This window comes from Bubalus bubalis, chromosome 2, assembly GCF_019923935.1.
Source record: "Bubalus bubalis isolate 160015118507 breed Murrah chromosome 2, NDDB_SH_1, whole genome shotgun sequence".
Classification (NCBI taxonomy): domain Eukaryota; kingdom Metazoa; phylum Chordata; class Mammalia; order Artiodactyla; family Bovidae; genus Bubalus; species Bubalus bubalis.
In genome coordinates this window covers 94,398,901-94,422,043 of record NC_059158.1, presented here as the reverse complement: position 1 = coordinate 94,422,043, position 23,143 = coordinate 94,398,901, and the positions used below count along the sequence as shown (strand labels likewise).

Here is a 23,143-nt window from a genome sequence, read left to right as displayed (position 1 = left end):
TACTTACTATCTATTTATGTATTCTTGTCAATTTATGTTAAATAATAGCATAGTCAGACTACTGCTAAGTCACTTCAGTCATGTCCAACTCTGTGCGACCCCAGAGACGGCAGCCCACCAGGCTCCCCCATCCCTGGGATTCTCCAGGCAAGAACACTGGAGTGGGTTGCCATTTCCTTCTCCAATGCATGAAAGTGAAAAGTGAAAGTGAAGTCGCTCAGTTGTGTCTGACCCTCAGCGACCCCATGGACTGCAGCCTTCCAGGCTCCTCTGTCCATGGGATTTTCCAGGCAAGAGTACTGGAGTGGGGTGCCATTGCCTTCTCCATAGTCAGACTAGAGTGACCACAAAATTGATTGTGAGAGACTCATTTGCCGCTCTCCATGGTGCTGAAAGATTTTCGTGGGCTAAAAATTTCTTCTAATTTTTCCCCTAATGTTTTGGCACTAATGGTTACTGCCCAATCAAGAATTCAAAACAAGGAGGGAAACAGTAGTGAGGAAAGGGAAGATAAAAAAGAGAAAAGTTTATAGAAAAGGCATAGTTGTTGATTAAGAGGTGGGTGGATTGATCTATTCATTAACAGAAAAAGTTTTCTGTACAACAGGCACCTCACTTGGAGTGAAGTTACAATAACTCCCCCCACCCCCACTGCCACCTTATAAACTTAAACTTTGTGCTGGTGTATCCCACTTTATATTGGAGAAAACAGGCATTAATCACACAAATATGGAAAACAGTAAGTTTGCAACCGTTAGGTGCTAAGAAGGACACAGGGCTTTATGAATCATGAGATAAATAGAGCAAATATTAGTGTATTAATATGGAGCTTGGCCAAAAGTTGATTGAATTTTATTCACACTATTAAATTATTATATAAAAATAATATGTGAAAAAAGATAAGACTTACCAGATTGTTTCTTTCCAATAAAATCTTCAAAAATATTTTAATGAGATATTGCTTCCATGAACTCACCTTTATATTAATTGATTCTATACTTGAAATAGGTATAAAATTTCCTGATCATGACATTTTCAATGATGATATAATAATTGGGTCAACACCAAAGGTGAGAAAACTTGTTTGCATAAGTAGGTGAAAATATTTTAAACATTTACTTTTATGACTAAACATTTATATCAGTTAAATTGCTATTTTAAAAGCATCAGCACTACTTTTCTTTCATTAAGGTTGTGATTTTAAATTTTTATGTATATAAATGGATTTCAAATATATTCAAAATATTTATCAGAAAAAATAAAAATTATAAAGCTGGAATTTGAGGAATGCCCAAGTATTATTAGAATAGCCAATCTGCAGCTGACATAGCTACCACAAAAATAGCAAATTAGCAGCATACAGAATAGGATTATCTGATATTTATGCTGCAGCTTTGGGTCATTAGCTGGAACTTTAGATCATTAATTGGAAATATGCTCACAAGTTCCTGCCAACCTCCTTGCATCCCATCTACAATGGCGAATGTGAAGTTCCTTCATCATATGATATTCTTTTGCTCCTGAAAAAAAAAAATCTTCAAACTATTCCATGAGCCCTTGTCAGTTGTCTGCAACTGAATGTTATAGCAGATGTCCAAAAGTAGACACCTGTTTATGTATGCCACAGGAAGAATTGGACACACACTCACATAACACTTGCTTAGGCCATTCTCCATAGAGGCCTGAACAAGTCTCTTATGATCAGAGGCTGCCTAGCTATGGACTCTGGCAATCTGAGGCCACTGTACTTGGCCATTCCTGATGGGTAAGGTGATCAATATATTATGTGACATGTATAAATGATTTGTGGCAAACTAGTTTGAAAGCTCAGCTCTTAGCCTGTTTCAGTTTTCTTCTTAGAATTTGTTACCTCCTGACAGAATTACATACTTATTTGTTTAGAATATAGCACAACAAAATGTGGCATTCATGAAAGCAGTCATTGTCTTTTTGCTCACTGTTGTAAATCACATTGCACGATGTAAGTATTCTACACATATTCACTGGGTGGAGGATTAGACTCTAAGTTCAATGGGGCTGTCTTTATTCTTTATCTTCAGTGCCTACCCCAGTGTTTAGCTCATTGTAGGTAATAAGGAGATAACTAGGGACCAGGTTATAAATGTCTTGTAGGTCACGTTAGGAATTTTAGACTATTTACTAAAAACAGTAAGAAGCCACTGAAGTATTATAACTAAAAAGATGTATTATTAGATTTTCACTTTAAAAAATAAAATTCTTACTTTCTGTTTCTCTTAACAGAGAAACTATTGGGCATCACCTTTCTCCTACTCATCCAATCTTAACTCTCTAAGTTATATAATACATTTCCCCCTCTTCTTCCCTGCTAATAATTTGTCCAAACCTGACAATTTATTAATTTAATTTAATTTAATTTAATTTAATACATTTGTCTGTTCAGTCACTCAGTCCTGACTCTTTGCAGCCCTATGGACTGTTGCCTGTCAGGCTTCTCAGTCCATGGAATTTTCCAGGCAAGGATAGTGGAGTGGGTTGTCACTTCCTACTCCAGAGGATCTTCCTGACCCAGGGATTGAACCTGAGTCTTTTGTGTCTTCTGCATTGGCAGACAGATTCTTTGCTAGTGCCACCTGGGAAGCCCACTTTTATCTATCTATCTATCTATATTATAAATATATATATATGTCTTTTTTTGTAACTACAGGATGGGCAATTATACCTGATAAACTCATATTCATGTCTTTTATTATATTCTCCATCTAGTCACTCTATGCCTTATAACTAATTAATTGTGCAGTGTTGATCATCCCATTTATCTAAATAAATACTTGCAATAATTCTGGATTAATTATGCTTCTAGTTTATTATTTGAAAAAGTATAATTTTTACTATATTTAATACTCATTCACATTAATTGTTGTATCTAACCTTTTTGTTTTTCCTTCCATTTGAAAGAAAAGAAAAAGAAAGGAAGAAAAAGAGAAGGGAAAGAGGAAGGAAAAGGAAAAGAAAACAGCAAATGTTGGCAAGGATGTGGAGAAATCAAAATCCTTGTGTACTGTTGGGAATGTGAAATGGTGCAGCTGCTGTGGAAAATGGAACGAAAGAGTAAAAACAGACTAACCATAAAAACTAAAAAGTAGAATTTCCTTATATTCTTTCACCAAATTTAACTGTTAAAATAATTTTTTTTTTCTGTAGGTGTTTCTGAATCATTCTGAACAAATTGCAGCCACTACGCCCTTTTTACTCCAGACTAGTTCATGATAGCAATCACAGCAAAATTATCAAAACCAAGATGTTTAATGTTGATATAAAATCAGTTGTAATTAAACATAGATAAAAACCTAGAGATGAGATATTTTAGAGTTTATTCATATTTTAACTATTGTCCCAATGTCCTTATAGTTATGTATTTTTTTCCAGTTGTGTTTTCACTTCACATTGTGGTATATGTTGCATTTAGTCATTGTGTCTCTTTAATATCCTTTAGTCTGGACCAGTTCTTAAGTCTTTTTTTTTTTTTTTGACTTTCATCACAGTGATATATTTGAAAAGTACACGTATTTTGTGAAGTTTCCCTCAGTGTAGGTTTGTCTTTTGCTTCCTTTTGATTATACTTGATTATGCTTTTATTTTTTTGGTCTGGAATACTATTAATAGTAAGTTCTATTGGGTACTTCTTAGTTCATCACAGCATGAAGCACATGATGTCACCTGATCCCATTATTGGTGATGTTAATCTTGATCACTTGGTTAAGATGATAACTATCAGATTTATTCACTGTAAGGACTTTTAAAATTCCCTTGTCATTAAGAAGAATCTGAGGATTACAAAAATGGCCTTACGTGTTTCTTCCCCCTTGAGTGTGCATTCTTCTTTGCAATACGGTTTTGTAGTGTCTCCCATCAAGAACATGGAGTATATTATTTCATCCTTTGAATCTGGGCATGGCCATGTAGCTTCCTTCCGTGTCTTAGCAGAACTTTGGAAAGTACTCTACATTGGAGTCTACACTCCATTGTTGCTTTTCAGAATCCAGCAACCACCGGTACTCAAGGATACAGGACTAGCCTGTTGAAGGATGACAGACAAACAAAGATAGACAAACATCTTAAACAAAGATGATCCATCCCAGCTGAGTCCTGCCTCCAATCAGCTTGCCAACCAGCAGACAAGTGAGCGAGGCCATCATTGACCAGCCAGTCCAAATTGAGCCTGCCAGAGCAGAAACCACCCTGACAACTCACATAACCTTGAGAGTTTATAGATGTTTATTGTTTTAAACTGCTAAGTTTGAGGATGATGTGATAAACATCAAAACATAATTCTCAGGGAGATATTTTGAGAGTACATACATAACTGAATACATGTATAACTTTTACCTACTAGTTTTATGATTCTCGTCCTGGTTAAATATTACTACAAAGGTTGCAAAATGGTATTACTACCTTTTTTAGAGACGAAGAATGTAAGAACTGGGACTTATGTGTTTTGCAAGCACATATGACAAATAAGTGGCTGTGTCAGCCTTAGAAGCTTAACCTTTTACCTGGTGGTCCATAACTTTTCTCAATATGCCATGGATATGTGAATGACGTGATAACAAAACTGACAAAAGCAAGCAATAGAGAAAAAGACCAGTGTCCTTGGTGTTAAGAGTGGCACCCTGTGTCCTCACACAGGACAGAAACAATAATTGATGAGAGTGGAAGGGCTGCCCAGGGTGGATAGTGTAGGAGGGAAAATTAAATATAGTTATTATCATACCAATTTAGGTAATCATTGATTCATGAAAAGATATAAAGATAATGCCTCTAAAAATTGCCTTTCGTGGATATAATCAAGAATGTCATTGACACCCTAGATTATAATTAATAATAGACATTTATGCAACATGACTCAATATTTTTGGAGTAACTCTCATATCCTCCTCTAGTTTTCCCATATAAGCTAAGAAGAGGGAGCTAAGATAACATGAGGTGACCTACGTTATCCCTCTTAAAATTAAGAAAACTGAAACGGTATTAAGAACCCAAACTAACTAGGGGTCAACAGTGAATAAATGTCAAAACATAAACCTGAACTCAGCAATCCCAATTTCCTAGAAGAGTCCATCCCACATGGCAGAGGGGGTTAGGTCCCAAGTCTTCAGATGCTAATACTATCTGAGTCTTAAGTTCGTGCCTCTTTCCATGCACTATTCTAAAACCCTTACAGATAATTTAATTCACTCAGTCTCATGGACTTTCTACGACACTACACATTAGCTTTACACAGAAATGCAGACATTCAGGTGCTTCAGTGTATGTGTTTTTGCTGTTAGAGACCCTATCTTCTTGACTAAGAAAGGAATTCAGAGCCTTGCTTTTTTCTTTACCGCTCCCTTAAAAATTTAAGAGCACAAGGAAGCCTTTTGCATTTCCAGGTCTCTTACAATGATTTCGGTGGCAGCAGCTGTCGCTAGCCAGAACACCAGGATCCTGCCAGGGTAAACGAACTGTAATGGACAAGAGGCCAAACTCTTGTCTGTCCTTTCTAATTCAGGAAGCCTAAACCTCAAGTTCCCTGCAGCTTATCTCCAATGGAGAGCCGACAGCTGGGGTGGGGTTGCTGGAGCTTTCCCGAGGGCAGTCTGCACCCCAGCACCCCTCTAGGAGGTTATCCGGTGCTCTGGGCTAACACAGTGTACACAGCCTGTTTTCGCACAGTGGGACCCCAGGCCGGCCAGGGATCGCGGGGCGCTCTGGGGGAAAAGGACCCGACCCCTCGGTTGCTCTTGGGGGCCGTGACTGCCAAGTATCGCGGGACTTGTGCACATAGCAGGAGCGGCAGCTCCAGGAGCAGCTGGAGCGCGCTCTGTGCGCACCGCCCCAGCCCGGGGAGGAGCGGGAGCCGGGAGGGAGGAGGGTTCGGGGTGCTGGTTACGTAAATTATACTAGCCCAGTGAGAGGCCTCCAGGCTGGGGCTACGGGAGGAGGAGGAGGGCCCGCGCAAGGAGGAGGGGCTGAGAGGGAGCGGGCCGGGGTGGGAGGGGGGCGGGGGCCGGGGGCGAAGTGACCAGGCGGTGGCGGCGGCTCTGCCGAGGTGACAATGTGTTAGGAGCCCTCGCTCTATCTCTTGCGCCTCCTTGGCCGTGGCGCCCGCTCTCGAGGAGCCCTCCAGCCCGCCGCTGCGCTATGAGGGCGCCTCTCCGGGGCTGGCCGAGGCCGGAGCCGGCTCGCTCTTCTCCCGGGGAAGTGTGAGCAGAGAGGCGCGGGCGGGAAGCGGGACTGCGCGCGGCGCTCGCGGGCCGGCGCGGGTTCCAGGAGAGCACGGGCTCGGTGTGCCCCACACTCCTCGCAGCCGGCCGGCACCTGCCGGGTTGGGTCGGAGGCTGAATTCCGTGCGTGGACCGCCGTTCCCTCTTCGCGGGATCCCTGGCCACGACAGCAGGTCTCCGTCTCTCTCTCTCTTGCTTCCCCTCTGATTGTCTGGGAACAGTCCTCTTTGGGTGGCCCGAGTGCCTGGGTGGGCGCCTCAAAGTCCCGCAGCGGGTGGCAGCGCACGGAGCCGAGAGCTCCGAACCAGTCCCAGGAAAGGGGCGCCGGCAAACCCGGTACACCGGCCTCTCGGGCTCTCGAAGCGCGCTTGCTCGCCGCTGCAAGTGCGGAGGAAAGACCGCCAGGCGCGGAACTTTCTACCGCTGCCCGCCCCCTACCCTGCTCTCTCTGCTCCCCGGCCAAGCTGGGGGGGGCCGGCCACCCTCTGCGCTCCACTGGCGCTCAGCCCCGGGGGGACATGGCCTTCCAGCCCCAGCAACTTTCTCCCACCAGCTGCGGGCGGTGTGGCGCTGCGGTGCTCTGACGCTTCTACACCGGGCTTTCAACACCGGGGACGCGCTGGGTCTCGGGTGTCGTCCTCGACGGTTGCCTTCCTCTATATTTCTGCCTTCCTTTGCGTCTTAGTCTCTACTTGTCCGTGTCTTAGTCAGTTTCTTTCTCTAATTCTTGATCTGGCTTACCGCATCCGCTCCGGGTTTGTCTCTCTCATTCTCTTTCCCCCTGTTTTTCTTGGGATGTTCCCGCGTCTCCGTTACTTTTATCTTTTCCGCTTTCTCTCCGTCTTACCTTATTTTTTTATGTTTTTTTCCTCTCTCTGCCTCTCTCCTCTCATCTCTCCTGCCTGGTCCCCCCGAACACCACCAGCTCCCATATTCCGAGACTCCTTGTCCAGGGGAGAACACCCCGGCCCTCCTGGGCACCTCCAGGTACAGAGACCTCCTTTCTCAGAGCCGGAGGAGACTTGGGGATGGAAGCAGAGTGCTCTTGTCTGGGCTGTCGGGAGGGGGCTGAACGAGAGTCGCAAGGGCCGCCTCCCCGCCCCGGGTCCGAGGGCTCTGCGCTGCTGCGAACCCAGGCTCACGAAGGCTGCTGTTTGGACAGCGTTAGCTGCGGGTGCCCCTCCTCTTACTCCGTTCTTTGCCTAGAATCAGTTGAATTTCCAGGTGGAGAGTCTACATCTCCAGTCTTTACAGGCAGCCACAGGAGGAGACAGTGGGCAGATAAATACAGAAGCTTCGGGATCCAGGGAAATCTAACCTGGAAAGGGTGGAAGCTTTCCTGAGGCAAAGGTGTTGCTGTCTGAGGAGCACTGGGGACTGCCTGCCTTCAACTGTTATAACACTCAATCCTTGAGCGGTTTCTTTGGGAGAGAGAGCGGTCACTCTTCCCTGAAATACATCATAGAGATTTTATTTGCAGGGTTTAAAGACACTGACTGCCCCAGCTCCTTGAAATTTTGAGTATCCTCGGGGCCCCGGATCTTCAGCTTTATATGAAGACTGTTTTTGCTCAAGGTTGCTCCCCTCCCCGCCTTAGTGTGTGTGTGTGTGTGTGTGTGCGCGCGCGCGTGTGTGTGCGTGTGTGTGTGTGTTTGCGTTCGTGCCCTCTAGTGTTAGAGAAACCTGCTGGTTTGAGAATATTGAAAAGTAAGGTGAACCTATTGGTGACTTACTTTTGATCTCTCCCCTTCTCAGGTCGTTCTCCTTGCCCTCACCCATCCTTTCCTTTTCTTCATCTTGACTTTTTTGTTGCAGTACTAATCTTTCCTTTGCCCTGATCTCAACAAACTCCTCCTCTCCTGCAGAATTAGAACCTCAATATTGAAACATCATTTGAGTCCTTAAGAGGTGGATAGATTTGGAGAATTTTCATAGCCTAAAGCAGGCTTTCAACATAAGAAAACATGCCATTTTTCTGCATCATTCAGTGCAGACCAGGATTTCACATCTCTTCCTTATGCCCCTGCCCACCTTCAACTCCACTGAGAATTTTCCCTGGCTTCTCCTCCTTGTTTAAATAAATGCTTTTCATTCACCATTTCTGTGATGCTCATCCCATTCTAGGGCTTAAGCTGATTGCTTAAGTAGAGGCACTAAGCAGTTTTGGGAAGAAGAAAAGAAAGGTTTTCCAAAGGAAACAAAGTGCTTCTGGTATAGATTAATTCTGGATCCCAGTGTCCAGAGTGGGGCCAGGTGCTGTCTCAGATATTCGGACCCTAGCACAGTGTAGGAAAACTATTAAAGGCTTCCCAGAAACTTACTGGTTGATTGATTAGCATGGAGCTAATCATAGGCTTTGAAGTCACCTAGCTATGCAAATGTCTACATACAAGAAGTTGAATTCTACCTCTTGTTTGTTTGTTTCATTTAGTCTTTTATGAATGGGAATTGAGGACTAGCAGAAGGTGAAACATGAGTCCTCTGTGTCCTTAACCCATTCGCTGCTTGAATTTGACCTTCTGTGCAAGTCTTTAACTTGGCTGATGTTCTTTAATAGTCAGTACAGAATTGAAGAAATGAGTTTAGAGGCTCTGATGGGTGGCATCTCGCAGCCTTCTTACCTAAAAGTAAACTAGGGCATGACATTTGTGAGTGAATACTTTCCGGTGGTTTTCACACGTGAAAAGTTCTCTTTTTTTAATGTAAAGAACAGATGTATCAGCTTAAAATATTTGGGGCCTATAAATTAATCTGCAAACTGAATCACTGTAAATAATTTATAGGTTCCTTTATTGCTTGAAATGTATGTGAGAGGTGTGATACTACATGTGTATGAGAATTTGCAAAGTACCTGGAAATGTAATGCCTCCTGATACAAGTTTCTAGTAGGAATCCCTGTGCTGCAGTATTGTTTTCATGATGCTATGACAGTCACCTCTTAAAATAGTTGAGCATTTACCATGAATGTTGTTCTGGAGCATGTTCAAGGCAATTTTGCTTTTAAAATATTACTTATAAATGAGCTCCTACTCTATCCAGTTTTTCATATTTAAAAATAGCAAAGACATAGTGAAGATGGAAATTCTAATATTGGTTGAGATACATTCTGATCTCTTAATAAGAATATTGAGACATATTTAACTTTTTAAAGCTGTACATTACTTTCAGGTTTAAGTTATGTAAGAGTGAAATACAATGTTTCCATTTTGCCAACTTGATTCTAAGAAGTTGTAGTTGTACAAGAACATTTCCATGTAATAGAGATTTTGTAACTTTTTAAAAACTTTGGCATTTTAGGAAGAGGGTGCGAGAACAAGGAATAAATGGATACTTTTATTCTTTCTGGTTAGGAAAATGAAGAAGATATTGATATTTCTGAATAAAAAGAAAATTATAGAAGATGATTGAGAGTAAAGTATGAATAAAGTCCTGCCATGTGAAATAAATAACAATGCTACATGTCTCTGATAAGTGTTTTTGTGCTTTATGAAAATGAGGAGATCCTATAGTTTTGTCCTTTAATTTGCTTTATTAAGCATCCTATTTTCAAGATGCAGCTCCTGCAATAAGCAACAAATTCTTGATTGTGACTTTTAATACATTGCCTCTTGGGGCTTGTGTTGATATCGGTAGGAAAAACATGTAGCCCTCTTAAATCTAATGAGATCTAGCAGGATCACTACTTTGGAGTCTGAGTGACCATATGCCTAATTATCCAAGAATTTTAACTGGCCTTTGTTTTTTTAATCCTTCCTGTCATCAGAGTAAACACATGTGGAACATCAAATCAAGACTTATATATATATATATATACATATATATGCATATATATATGTATATATATATGTATATGCTGCTGCTGCTAAGTTGCTTCAGTCGTGTCCGACTCTGTGCAACCCCAAAGACGGCAGCTCACCAGGCTCCCCTGTCCCTGGGATTCTCCAGGCAAGAACACTGGAGTGGGTTGCTATTTCCTTCTCCAATGCACGAAAGTGAAAAGTGAAAGTGAAGTCGCTCAGTTGTGCCTGACTCTTAGCGACCCCATGGACTGCAGCCCACCAGGCTCCTCCATCCATGGGATTTCCCAGGCAAGAGTACTGGAGTGGGGTGCCATTGCCTTCTCCACATATATATATATATATATATATACACATATATATATAAGAAGTGGTACAACTACCACTTCTTAAACTCAAGTTGGAAAAATAGACACATTGTATTCCACTCAGATATAACTAACCTGAAAGTAATGTACGTTGTTAAAAAGTTAAATGTGTCTCAATATTCTTATCATTAGATATCAGAATGTATCTCAACCAATATCAGAATTTCCACCTTCACTATGACTTTGCTATTTTTAAATTATATATATATATCGGAGAAGGCAATGACACCCCTCTCCAGTACTCTTGCCTGGAAAATCCCATGGACGGAGGAGTCTGGTAGGCTGCAGTCCATGGGGTCGCTAAGAGTCGGACACGACTGAGCGACTTCACTTTCTCTTTTCACTTTCCTGCATTGGAGAAGGAAATGGCAACCCACTCCAGTGTTCTTGCCTGGAGAATCCCAGGGACGGGGGAGCCTGGTGAGCTGCGGTCTGTGGGGTCGCACAGAGTCGGACATGACTGAATCGACTTAGCATAATATATATACATATATATATATATATGTATATATATATGTATATACTGAGTCTGACAGTCTACTTGATGATATTTCATAATATTTCCTATGTCCCACTACAGACACACTAAGCATATATCTGAATACATAAATCACATTTAAAGATCCTATACTGTCTGCTTTGATAAACCATTTTAACATTTTAAGTCATTTTAACATTTTAGACTAATATTTACAATTTATATATTAAAGCACATTGTTTGGTTAAATTTTTCTGCCATTCAGTTACAGACATACATATTTTTGACGAGTCCAGCTTCCCATTGTGAAATTTAGTACTTAGAAAATTCATAGAAATTTGTGAAAATGAATATACACATGAATTTACTAGTAGTTGGTCATCATTTGGGGCATTATAAGCAATTGGGAACAAAGTATAATAAAATAGATTTTATTTATTTGATATTTATTTCTTTTTGATTAAGATTTAGACCTATGTGTATGTTCTCAAGGTAGTATATTTACAATAATATGTTTAATTGGTCTGAGATAGTTATCAAGAAATTATTACAAATGGCTAAAGACATTTATGTGATTAATATGTGTTCTAATGTCCCTTTTAGATACAAGCTAAAATTCATTTTTAGCTATTAGTTTTCCAATTTTATTTATCTTTAATATATTTAGGGCCTATTTAAGCTGAAATTCTTAATTTTTAAAAATTATTGCTACAGGTTATTAAGAGATTGCTGTCATCTAACTTTCCTCTGAGAACCCAACTTCATTCAAATATCCAAATAATTATAAATCTCATAAACTATCAGGTTCTCTTTTAATGTTTGTTATTATTGTCCTCCACAATTGACCTGAAACAAGATGCAAAATATTGGTTGTTAAACATTGTTCCATCTTAATAGTTAACCCTCCCAACATGGCTTGAGACGGATGTAGGGCAAGTGGTGATTGTTACCATCATCGCATGAACATATTTGTGATCCGCTCTTAGGTGAGAAAATGTAAAACACCGTCCAGATAAATACTCACGCTTCTTTTTTTTTTCTTCCAGAAGTACTTACTATTAAGATAGATGGGAACTCTCCAAGATATTCCAGGGTTTCTACCATGATGTAGAATTAATTGGGACTCTATTTAGTACATTAAACTACATTGAATTGTCACTTAAATCTTGTTTAAGATCTTGTAGAACATTATAAGAAGAGTGTGATTAAACTGTTGTTGGTACTCTGGTGAACAATACATGCGCTGAGTAGCCACTGTAAACAGGAGAATTTCAGACAGAGCTTGCACATTCAAAATCATCTAAATTATACCTCAGAGACTGTAGCAAATGTCAACTTAGTCTCTTGCCTAATATTAATTGCTTTGCTATTATAAGCTCAGTGCCATTTTTTTTGTTGTTATAAATGAATTTTGACATATGAGGAGGATTATCTTCTTGTAGACCAGAGCATAACGATTTAATTTCCTTTTGAGATTTTTATTATTAGTTTCAGATGGAGAGGATGGGATTTATATGACTATCAAGACCCCTGTGCAGTACCACCATTAGGCTAATGAAAACAAAATTGGTAACAAATACTTGGAAACAAATATATGTAAAGGTTGTAGCCATTTTGATTTATTGATGAGGGAGTTAAAATGATGAAGAGTTACAAAGTGATAAAATAACTAAAATTTATTGGATACATACTTTGACTTGTATTGTGAGTAAGTAAACATCTAACAGCTCGTACTATAGTTTATCCTCGAAATCCTATGAATTGTATGTAGTATTACTATCCGCATTGATAAATGAGGAAGCATATATGCAATATCACACAGCTGATCTGTATTAATATTAGGGGCAAGGATCATATCAGTTATATCTATCTCTGAAGCCAGTGCTCTAAGAGTTCTCAAACTGACATTTTCACTAGTAAATTTTTTTTTTTTAAATGAGTGTCAACTTCCATGTGGACATTTTCTTTTTGCACAATGAGAATAATTTTTAAGTCTATTTATATCACTGTCATTTTATAAAAGAATGGACATTGTAACAACAATAAGATGGCAGAACTAAATCGCAAAATATAGTCCTTAAAATAGAATAAATTTAGCTTCCTGTACTTTCTACATTGCATTTATTTTTCTAATTTAACAAAGGCTGAAGAAAATTCATCACAGTCTGGTAATTTATTTCACCACATTCTGTAGCCTGCGATTGGAACACTCCTTAGTCTGAACCACTCAAATATACTGCTACCCAGTGGATCCCAGGCACCCATGCAACACAGGCCAGCATGGGTGTGATATCTGTGACTTTGTCCTTATAGTTATTCCTTTCTCTTTCTAGTTGCAAGTCTGGGCAATACGATTTGTATCTAGGAAGGATGGTAACAGTTACCCTAAGCCTCAGTTTACTTCTTCAATTTTTTTTTGAAAAAATTAGAGAATTGGAGGCAATTTGATCTTTTGTGGTAGTTAACTACAAATCATTATTACTAAGACAGTGCCAATCTGTGTCCTTGGATAAAGAATGAACACTGGGTGAAAACAAAAGGAGCACGTCTCAAGAACTTATTCTATCCTCTTTAACCAGTATGTGCCAGTCTTTAGGGATCAGTTTGATCCCTTTTTTTTGCATGTTTATTTTCCTTGATGAGGACAAAGCAGTTTTGCTTTAGGTAAGAAAGACAATTCCAAAGCTAAACTTCTAACTGCTTTTGTAAAACTGACTGATGCTATTAAATCCCAAGTTGCTTTGGATAGTGACTATTGTGGCCATGGAAGGGGAAGTGGACACTGGTGGATTGCCTGTGATGTAATTAAATTGACTTGAGACATTGTTTAATGTCATTGCCAACAAACCAGTTTGGAAACTGAAATTATCTCAAGAGGTTTTTGTTTGTTTTAATATAGGTTGTCAGATTCCACTGATACATATTCTCATTTGCCTGGGATAGATACATAGGGATCTATCTTTATAAACATTTTTCTAGATAAGTTTGATGTACAAGGTTTCAAGCAACTGAACTACTTCTAGAACACATTTCAGATTTAATAATTTTTAGTCAATTAAACAAATATAGAAGTTACTATGTCCTGGACATTATTCAGAGTACTTAACAGATATTAATTAATTCATTTAATCATAACAACCCCTGAAAGTAGGTTTTATTAGTATCTCCATTTGTAGACAAGGAAATTGAGACACAGAAAGGTTAAGTGAGTTGCCCAGGGGAAGTTGCTGAATGGTGGAGCATGGACTATGCTATTATGATGAAACAGTTAATGGTCTGCTTTAAGTCACAAAGCTTGAAGCAATAGAAATGAAAATGGAACCCAGATTTCTGTGTTTTGTTTCCTATTTGAATAATTTTTGCCTTTAAAAGTAAAGGAAGAAAATCTGATGAACGAAGTCAAAAACAAAACATGATTACCCTTTAGAAGTCATAGTACCAGATTAATAAAGAAATTTAATTATGAAAGATAATAAATGTGGAAAAACAGTAATTTTCTTCAAGTAGATTCATTCTTGACTTTTCTTTGGTGCAGACCCACCCACCCTCTCCCCACCATCCCTAGCAAAAAAGAAAATGAAAAAGAGCAAGAAGTTAACACAGCAATGTAGACAAAAGGAAAAAACCTGTAAGTGGGATTTCTATATAGAGATTTCAATCTATAACTAAGATCTACCTTAGTTAAAATAAAAAATACCTTATTGTCCTGCAATTACTGTTCATAAATCATTTATATTACACTAGGAAATATTAATATTTAAAAAGGATTGGATAAATCCTGCTGAAAAATCTTTTTTTTTTTGCAGTTCTTTATTTTTTTTTAATTTTATTTTATTTTTAAACTTTACAATATTGTATTAGTTTTGCCAAATATCGAAATGAATCCGCCATAGGTATACATGTGTTCCCCATCCTGAACCCTCCTCCCTCCTCCTCCCCATACCATCCCTCTGGTTCTTAAATAAGTTTTGTGAAAGCTTTATATAATATAGAGTATCTATACTCACTTGTAATCACTGTTAATTTATAGAGAATTGATGTATTTATCTTTGAGGAGGTGCTCCTTACTTCTGATATTTGGTTGATTTTTAGCAACTTTCTATTATCTATTCTTGTTTAAAGAACTCATGTAGTATTTAATGAGCTTTCTTCAGTTTTAAAAATATTATTTTAAATGGGTACTTGATTAGATTGTTATAAATTGATTAAATTAGATACCCCAGTAATGAGTCATTCTACCTGCCTGGTTTTTTAAAACGTAAAAATCTACACTTAAAAACAATTCTGTTTTCAGATTCTATAAGTGAAGTGAGAGGTATGAGATTACTGACTGAATTTTAAAACTCACTTCTACAGTCTTCTCTCTTTCTCTCATGGTAAATTCCACCTCTTTTCCTAAATCCTCAAAGCTCATATTTCTTTGATTCTCTTGATAGTTCAGTCTCAAATGGGACTATACATCACTTGTCCTGAAAAATATTAGAAACCAGCCTATGCCTAATCATGGTTCAGATTTCACTCATATCCTGTAGATTTTCAGGGGAGCTCTGTCTTTCTTTCTGAAATAAATACTGTTTCATAATTTCTCAATATGCTTTTTCTTCTGTATTTTTTCCTGGCTCCTCTCTTCCTTCCTCATGATGCTCTTGACTTTAAATTGTCCTTCTGTGGCTTAATACATCCTCATAGAGCAGGGCTGGACTTATCTATTAGCTTTTTTGTTTGTTTGTTTGTTTTGTTTTGTTTTCCTTTTTTGATTCTATAAAAATGTAAATAAAAAAACTTCTGTTCATTTCATCATCTAGTCCCTGAGTAGGTAAGAGACAGACGCTCTAGCTCTTGCATCTGGGTCATTTAGCAGGAGGCTTGGGATGCTAAATTTGCATCTCATTACCTTTGTCTACTTTTAGAATGGTGTGCCTGGGCCCTGTGGTCAGTTGGCAGTATGCAGGCCCTGGCTCCAAGGGAATGCTGTGTTACTTGAGGGGATGCCAATTTCAGTTGCCATCCAGTTCTCACATTCCTTGGTCCGATTTTCCTTATAAGATTTCCAATATATGTTTTATTATTAACTCTAGACTATTGACTTCATGTCAGAAATTCATTGTGATATTAATCTATAGGTTATGATGAACAACTTTTATAATTTATATTCCATGGCTTCTATTCTCTGACTTCGGGATAATGTTTTTCCTATTAGGTAAACCTAGAGCAGGCATTTTGTCACAGATTTTTTAAGAGTTTTATTGTTGTGTCCTATGTTGAGATGAATTGTAGGTAATTGGATGGTGCAGCTGAATTAACACATTGAATTGCTGGTTATGAGACACTTCATTTGCTGTTGCAGACAACAATGGCCCATTTTGCTTCTACAATGCACAAATTCTTATTATCTGTATAAAATTCTAATTCTAGCAGAATAACATGTATGCATCATTTCCATTCCTTTTGTGAGGAAAAATAACTTCCATAAATGTAAGATATTTGCCACTATTTCATTAAATAATTTTGAATTTCAGTACACTTTTTGTTTGAGAATGTTAATCAGTTGCCCACAAAAATGACCCCTCAGAACATGAAATCAGGAGTCCCACTTTTACCCTGCATACCCTAAAATGTGTGGAGGTGTGCAGTTGGCATTGATTTTTGTGGAGAGCCTCACTTGAATGATTCTGAACAGCATTGCTGCCGTCAGGAGTATGGTGATATGCAACAGTGTAGTTTTTAGGCTTCTTACAAGCATAACAAGAATTATGCTTGTTCTTGGGTTTTTCTTCATTTTAGGTGTTTTAGGGGCAACTTCTCTAGGGAGGATGGAGACATTTCTTTATGTAAACTTTCTCCTGAAAACTCATTAACTTAAGCATTAAATTAAGGAGTTAAAAAGATATCAAACTGTTACAAAGTGTATGAAGTAAAGCCAGGCAGAGGAAACTGCTGAAGATGTGGGGAAGAGGGTGCTGCTTTGTTCTAAGTAAGCCCCAAAAGGCTTAAGTGAGATAGTAGGGCTGAAACAAAGTAATCAACATGTACAGATGGGATGCGGGCATGCGTGCTAAGTCACATCAGTTGTGTCCGACTCTCTGCAACCCCATGGACTGCAGCCTGCCAGGCTCCTCTGTCCATGGGATTCTCCAGGCAAGAATACTGAAGCAGGTTGCCATGCCCTCCTCCAGGGGATCTTCCCGACTCAGGGATTGAACCTGTGTCTTATGTCTCCTGCATTGGCAGGCAGGTTCTTTACCACTAGTGCCACCTGGGAAATCCTAGTGTTAGTGGCTCAGTTGTGTCCAGCTCTTTGTGACCCCATGAACTGTAGCCCATCAGGTGCCTCTGTCCATGGAATTCTTCAGGCAAGAATACTAGAGTAGGTAGCCATTCCCTTTTCCACTGGATCTTCCTGACCCAGGGATTTAACTCAGGTCTTCTGCATCAAAGGCAAATGCATTACTGTCTGATGGGATAGCTGGCCTTTTCTTCACTAATTCTGCTTCCTATGCAAATATCCTTGTAGCAAGTTTTTGTTTTTTTTTTCACTTTCTCTCCTAACTATCCTGCTTTACATAGGCTAATGGAATTATATGAGCTGCTAAGAGACAAGAGGGGCAACTCAGGATAAAGCATTTTACAACTGTGGAATAAATTCCCTTTTATTTTGACACTTGGGATCTTTAAGCCTAATAATCAAATCCTTGCTTACCCAAAAGCAAAGTCTTCTAAACAGCAAGACCCACTTAAGTACAGAAGGTTCAGCCATTTCTGTTCCTTTATTCTTAAATAGAAAGCATCAACCAAGTATCACCAGACATTTAAGAGGTATTTTATGAAAAATATTAGTAAAAAACTGCAACACAAATGAGACCAAGAAAACTGAAAACCAATGACAATGAAATGACCTTGCATGGACCAGATAATTAAAAAATTATAAAGGAGACCAAAAAGTAAAATTTTTGAAGCGATTCTAGAAACTATTACATTCATAAAACAAGAAGATGATAGGGAAGAGACACAATAAATGAACAAGAAAAACTATTGGAAATTAAAGATTTTCAGATCAATAGTTTAAGGGAACATTTTTCATTCAAATACACAAAAAACCTCAGCAATGCAAAGGAAAAGAACAAAAACGTAAAAAGAATCACTATAAATCTCCTTGAAGCATGACTTCCTGCTAATTGGAGTTCTGATTATAAGAAAACAAAATATATAGTTAGAACTATTTTAAAAATTAATAGAATCATTCTCAAGTTTATGAAGGAAGATGATTTGCAACTCAAAATTCCATGTCTGATATCCATTCAAAATATCAATCAAGTGCAAGGGTAGAATTAATACATTTTTGGGCATCTAATGATTAAATACACTTTCCTCAAATATAATCTTTCTTATAAAATTACTTGAGGTTGAACCCCATCAAAGTATAATTAAGAGAAAGAGAAAGATATAGCATAAAAGCTATGAAGTAATCCTATAAGGCAAATTATTCATATTACTTTAATCTGATATAGAGTTAATGTAAAAGAAGTAGAAAGCTTTGTCTGGTGGGAGGCTCTAGGATAAAGGGGGATATTATGCAACCTTTAAAGTCTAAGAAATATTTGAGAAGACAAAGAAAAATAGTGTAAAAATGAAAAAAAGAAGTGTAAACTCCATCCAAGAAGAACCAAAGTATATGCTAGAAAGGAAAGTAACCATAGAACTCTAGTTGGCACTGAAATGAATAATATTTTTATATTACTTAAATATGTTTTTTTCAACTGTTTTTTTTTTTTACTGACTTTCAATTTTCAGTATCAATCTTTAGCTAAAAAGTGGAAGAGAATCATAATTATAGATAGAATGCAAATATTAGCAATGGCATTGCCACAGTAAACGTACAGATGGGAGAGGCTGGGAAGTAGGTATGATGCTTGGAGAAAACAGAAGGAAAGGACAGAAATTGGAAGATTAGCGTATTACAAAATAGGGGTCAAGAGTTGGTACCTACAGTTGATGCAAGTTAGAGGTGTTGATACATTCCTTAAAATTCAAAAAAAAACTAAGAGAAGGAATAATAATAATATTAATAAGAAGAATATAGAGAAACGTGGAGCGTAGTATGTAAGACAATTTAGATAATGTCTAAAATACTTTGGGTCCATTTGTTTGGTCAAAATATGCTTTCATTTAATTTTTTTTTAATGTGGATGCTTTCAGTGTGTCTCTACTCTCCAGATTTTCACAGATACCAATCACTCTCTGTTAAATCACCTTGATCTGTAAAGACATTTGAATTTAACCATTTTGTTTTAGAACTAATACATAATTAAAGGTGATTCCCTCTGGGGAGAGGAATAGTTTGGAGTTAAGGGAGGGGACTCCTAGCTATAAGGAAGTATAAATACTTGGAAATTTTATTATTAAACACAGTATCAGTCATCCCTTACAGTATTATAAAAATTATGGGAGTAAGAAGAGAGAATTGGATTCTGGTCATGGTAAAACCCTTAATAAATTCTGTAGCATGTCATTTTAAATTCTTTGGATCTCAGTTTTCTCATCCTTGAAATGATGCAACTGCTAATACAAAAACAAAAAGCATGATATGACTGTATTCTAGTGTTTATTTTCCAAATGTAGGCATATCATTTTCTTTGAAAATGAAAAGAACTATATGTTTTCTAGGTCTTATTTTCTTATAATTAAAAACAAACATTTTTTGTGATGTAAAAATGCAAAGCATTACCAAATGATTCTCCAGAAAAATCCTATTTCCATTCCACCTCTGTTTTCCTAAACATTTAATAGCTAGCACTCAACAATAATTTTAAACAACATTTTGTAGTGGTTTCCAGATAGAGACTGTAAATTTTATAGTCCTCTGTGTTATTAAATTGTACCAGTTACTCTGATTACCTGATGTGTCTGCAGATTCACAGAGGAATTGAGAGATGAAGGATGGCTGTTTCAACATTACACAGATGTGAGAATATTGCCATCTTAGATCGGCAGCTGCTCTGGAAGTTCTCATTGCTTCTTCTTATTTGGGCTAACACTTTAATTTTGTAGCTAATCAGAAATAGTTGCTTTAAAGATGCTAGCTATTCCTAATGAATGTGAGGACACAGATGGGTCCCATAAGAAATGTCTAACCTGCTGATTGTTCGAAGATTTCTCTGTGTGTGTGCTTTAGCATCTTTTAACTGTGAACATTTATTCAACAAACTAAAAGAAAATTGTAATAACTTTCTATAGATAGATAGAAATAAAGACATTGGCAGAAAGAGAGATAGAGACCAGAGGCAGACAGAGAGAGAAGAGAAATAAGGAGTAATGAGGTTTCTGGTCTCTCCACATGCCTGCACTTGGCAGTGTGGGCCTTGTATAACGTAAAAAGTAGTGAAAACTGAGAACACAAATTACATATTAATTAATATGTTACAATCTAGTATTTTTATGATATGGAAGGCTAGGAGATTCTGAAGTGAGAAAAAACAGGTCAACAGTGAGGCATTCTTTAAAGCTGTGGGGGTCTGGTTTCTGTTGACAGGTTGTAATTATAACCCCTTGGGTCACCTCCTTTTACCGTTTTCTGAGTGATCTGGCTTTTGGACAGTGACTGGGGGAAGTGAAGAGGATGCTTTGTCCCTTTATCTCACCTGGTTTGATGAATCGAAGGTCTATTAAATTTCCTTTTAAAGGTGGAGTTCTTGACAATGAGTTTGAGCAAGCTCCAGGAGTTGGTGATGGACAGGGAAGCCTGGCATGCTGCAGTTCACGGGATAACAAAGAGTCAGACACGACTGGGCAACTAAACTGAACCGAACCCTTGGCAATTAATTATAACCTTTAGCTTATGAATCATACCTTAATTCTAAGTAAAAAAAAAATGCCGAGATTCAAGTTTGCAAGAGGCAGTGGAACGTGTTTGTGTTGAAGCTACAAGTTTAAGACTGTGGTGCCTGCATAAATGTAGTTCAGAAATTTTGAACTATCCAGTTGCTTAAGCAGTTGACAAAGCACAGTTAGATAGCTTCTGTGGGATTTAAGTATTTCATCTTTAAAGTGCAAGTGACAGCGATCGTGGCTAACACTAATACAACCCAGGTTTGTAATTGGTTATAAGGATTTCTTTTAGGGGCTTTATGTAATATTGGCACTTTCAGTTCTCACAATTCTAAGAACCAGATGTTTATTTTCATCTTCCTAATAATTATAACTGCTTTCATGGGTTGAGGTGATTATGCATGTAATGTACTGATTACTGTCCCTGGCACTTAGGAAGTGCTTAACAAATGCTAGCTGCTATTAGTGTATCTCCCCTTCTAGGGTCCTCCACTGGCATGTAGTATGTCAGGTGCCTAGAAATCTGATCTGCTTAACCGATTTCCAAGATAAAATTCTCAGACCTGCAAGAGTTATTGTGCAGAGTAACTGTAAAATCAGATCCCAGGAGGCAATAAATAAATAGCAGTTAAAGATAGGATTGAAGCCAAGCAAAATAGAAACCCAGTAAAACTGTTTTAGTGAAATATTTAGAAATCTTATTTAAGAGAGAATTGAAGGTAAATGAAGGTAGGAAAAGAAATATCATATCATGATGAATTGATCATAATATTGTACAAATTGTATCCAGTACTAAACCCTGAAATGCTGCTTTGCAGAAAGTGTATCTAGCTTAGAAAAAGGGTGGTAAGCTTCTATTTCTTTTAACTTTATTTGGAAAATTTTAGCTTCACTGCTGATTTTTGTGAGGTGTTCTTGTCTAAGTTGAGCAGTCATCTTCCATTTTCCGCTTAGTTTTTTGATCAGCTTTGACTGTATTATTTTGTCTTGGCTGATTCTTAGAGTAATTGAAAGATGAGTGCTTTTTCTCTGTGTGAATATGAAAAATAGTAAGCATTTTAAAACATATTACTATTCTAACCTTAGTCCTTTGAGTGAAAAAGATGAAACTTTATTGTTATATTTTTGTTCTTTAGTGACACAGACTTCATTTTAAGTATGTGATGTCTTATTTTAATGATTTTTTCTAAGTGCTTAATCGAAGATTCTCCATTTTTTTATGTAGAAAGACACATAATTTGAGATAACAAATTGTAACTGATTTCTCATTTAGAAATATTTGAGTTCCAATTCTCTTGTCTTATCATATGAGAATAATATGTTGTTTTCAACACTGAGTTTGTCAATTCCTTCACAATAATTTGTACAAATGATAATTATACATAAATTAGTAAACTGCTGGTGGTAATCTAATGATGCATCATGCTGTTTCTGATTTATTTCTGAATCATTTGTGGTCTATTGAAATGTACCAGGACTAATTATTTAATGTAACCTGTAACTTCCTCAACTCCAAAAATATGTTCAGTAAGATAGAATATTTATTTTTAAAAAACGATGAAGGAAAAGCTTATGTTCTGTTTAGTAAGAGTTTATTATATAAGAAATGGTTATATAGGTTGCTGCTGCTGCTGCTAAGTCACTTCAGTTGTGTCCAACTCTGTGCGACTCCATAGATGGCAGCCCACCAGGCTCCCCCATCCCTGGGATTCTCCAGGCAAGAACAGTGGAGTGGGTTGTCGTTTCCTTCTCCAATGCATAAAAGTGAAAAGCAAAAGTGAAGTCACTCAGTTGTGTCCGACTCTTAGCGACCCCATGGACTGTAGCCTTCCAGGCTCCTCCGTCCATGGGATTTTCCAGGCAAGAGTGATGGAGAGGTTACTAAATAGCAAATGTGTTTTATTTGTGTTTGAAAATCATTTTCATACTAAAAATAATGAAATTACTTAAATGAGCTTTTACTGTTTTTCTTATTGTGATCCAAACAATTTTCTAGAGCTGCCTAAAATAATGTGGGATCATTAGTTTACATTTGCTTAGTCTTCTTGTTGCCTTCTATCCTGAAGTTTTGTGTTTGAATATATTTCACAAGTAATTAAAAAGAAAAGTTTAGCTGAAATTTCAACAACCTTGTAAGGAATTTCTCTGTGAGAAATAATTAAAATCAAGTAATAATTCCTGCTGTGTCTGGGAATCATGCATGAGATTAACTCTTTTCAGCCAAGGTTGCATTAAGTCACAGACAATTGATTTTCTTGTATTGTTGCATCTATTTGCCAAAATATTACACCACTTGTATAGTATGATAGTCCATTGATAACTAACCTTGTAAATTCACTTTGTGACTAGTTTTCATTTTATTTAACAATGATTTGGGAGTTAGTACTCACAGAAAATATTCACTGTAGTTATAAATATAAAAACAAGATA

The 23,143-nt window shown here is 37.8% G+C and overlaps 1 protein-coding gene across 3 annotated transcripts in view; it reads left to right on the top strand.

The window, feature by feature from the left end:
• The window catches only part of GALNT13 (polypeptide N-acetylgalactosaminyltransferase 13), a 962,305-nt gene that overhangs the window by 289,859 nt on the left and 649,303 nt on the right, over positions 1–23,143 (top strand). Inside the window, exon 1 of one of the 3 annotated variants that reach the window (XM_045164100.1) lies at positions 6,015–6,418. The exons of the other annotated variants lie outside the window; for them this stretch is intronic. The gene's annotated coding sequence lies outside the window, so the exon portion shown is untranslated. Of the gene's footprint in view, positions 1–6,014; positions 6,419–23,143 lie in introns of those variants that run through there. 3 annotated transcript variants of the gene reach the window in all.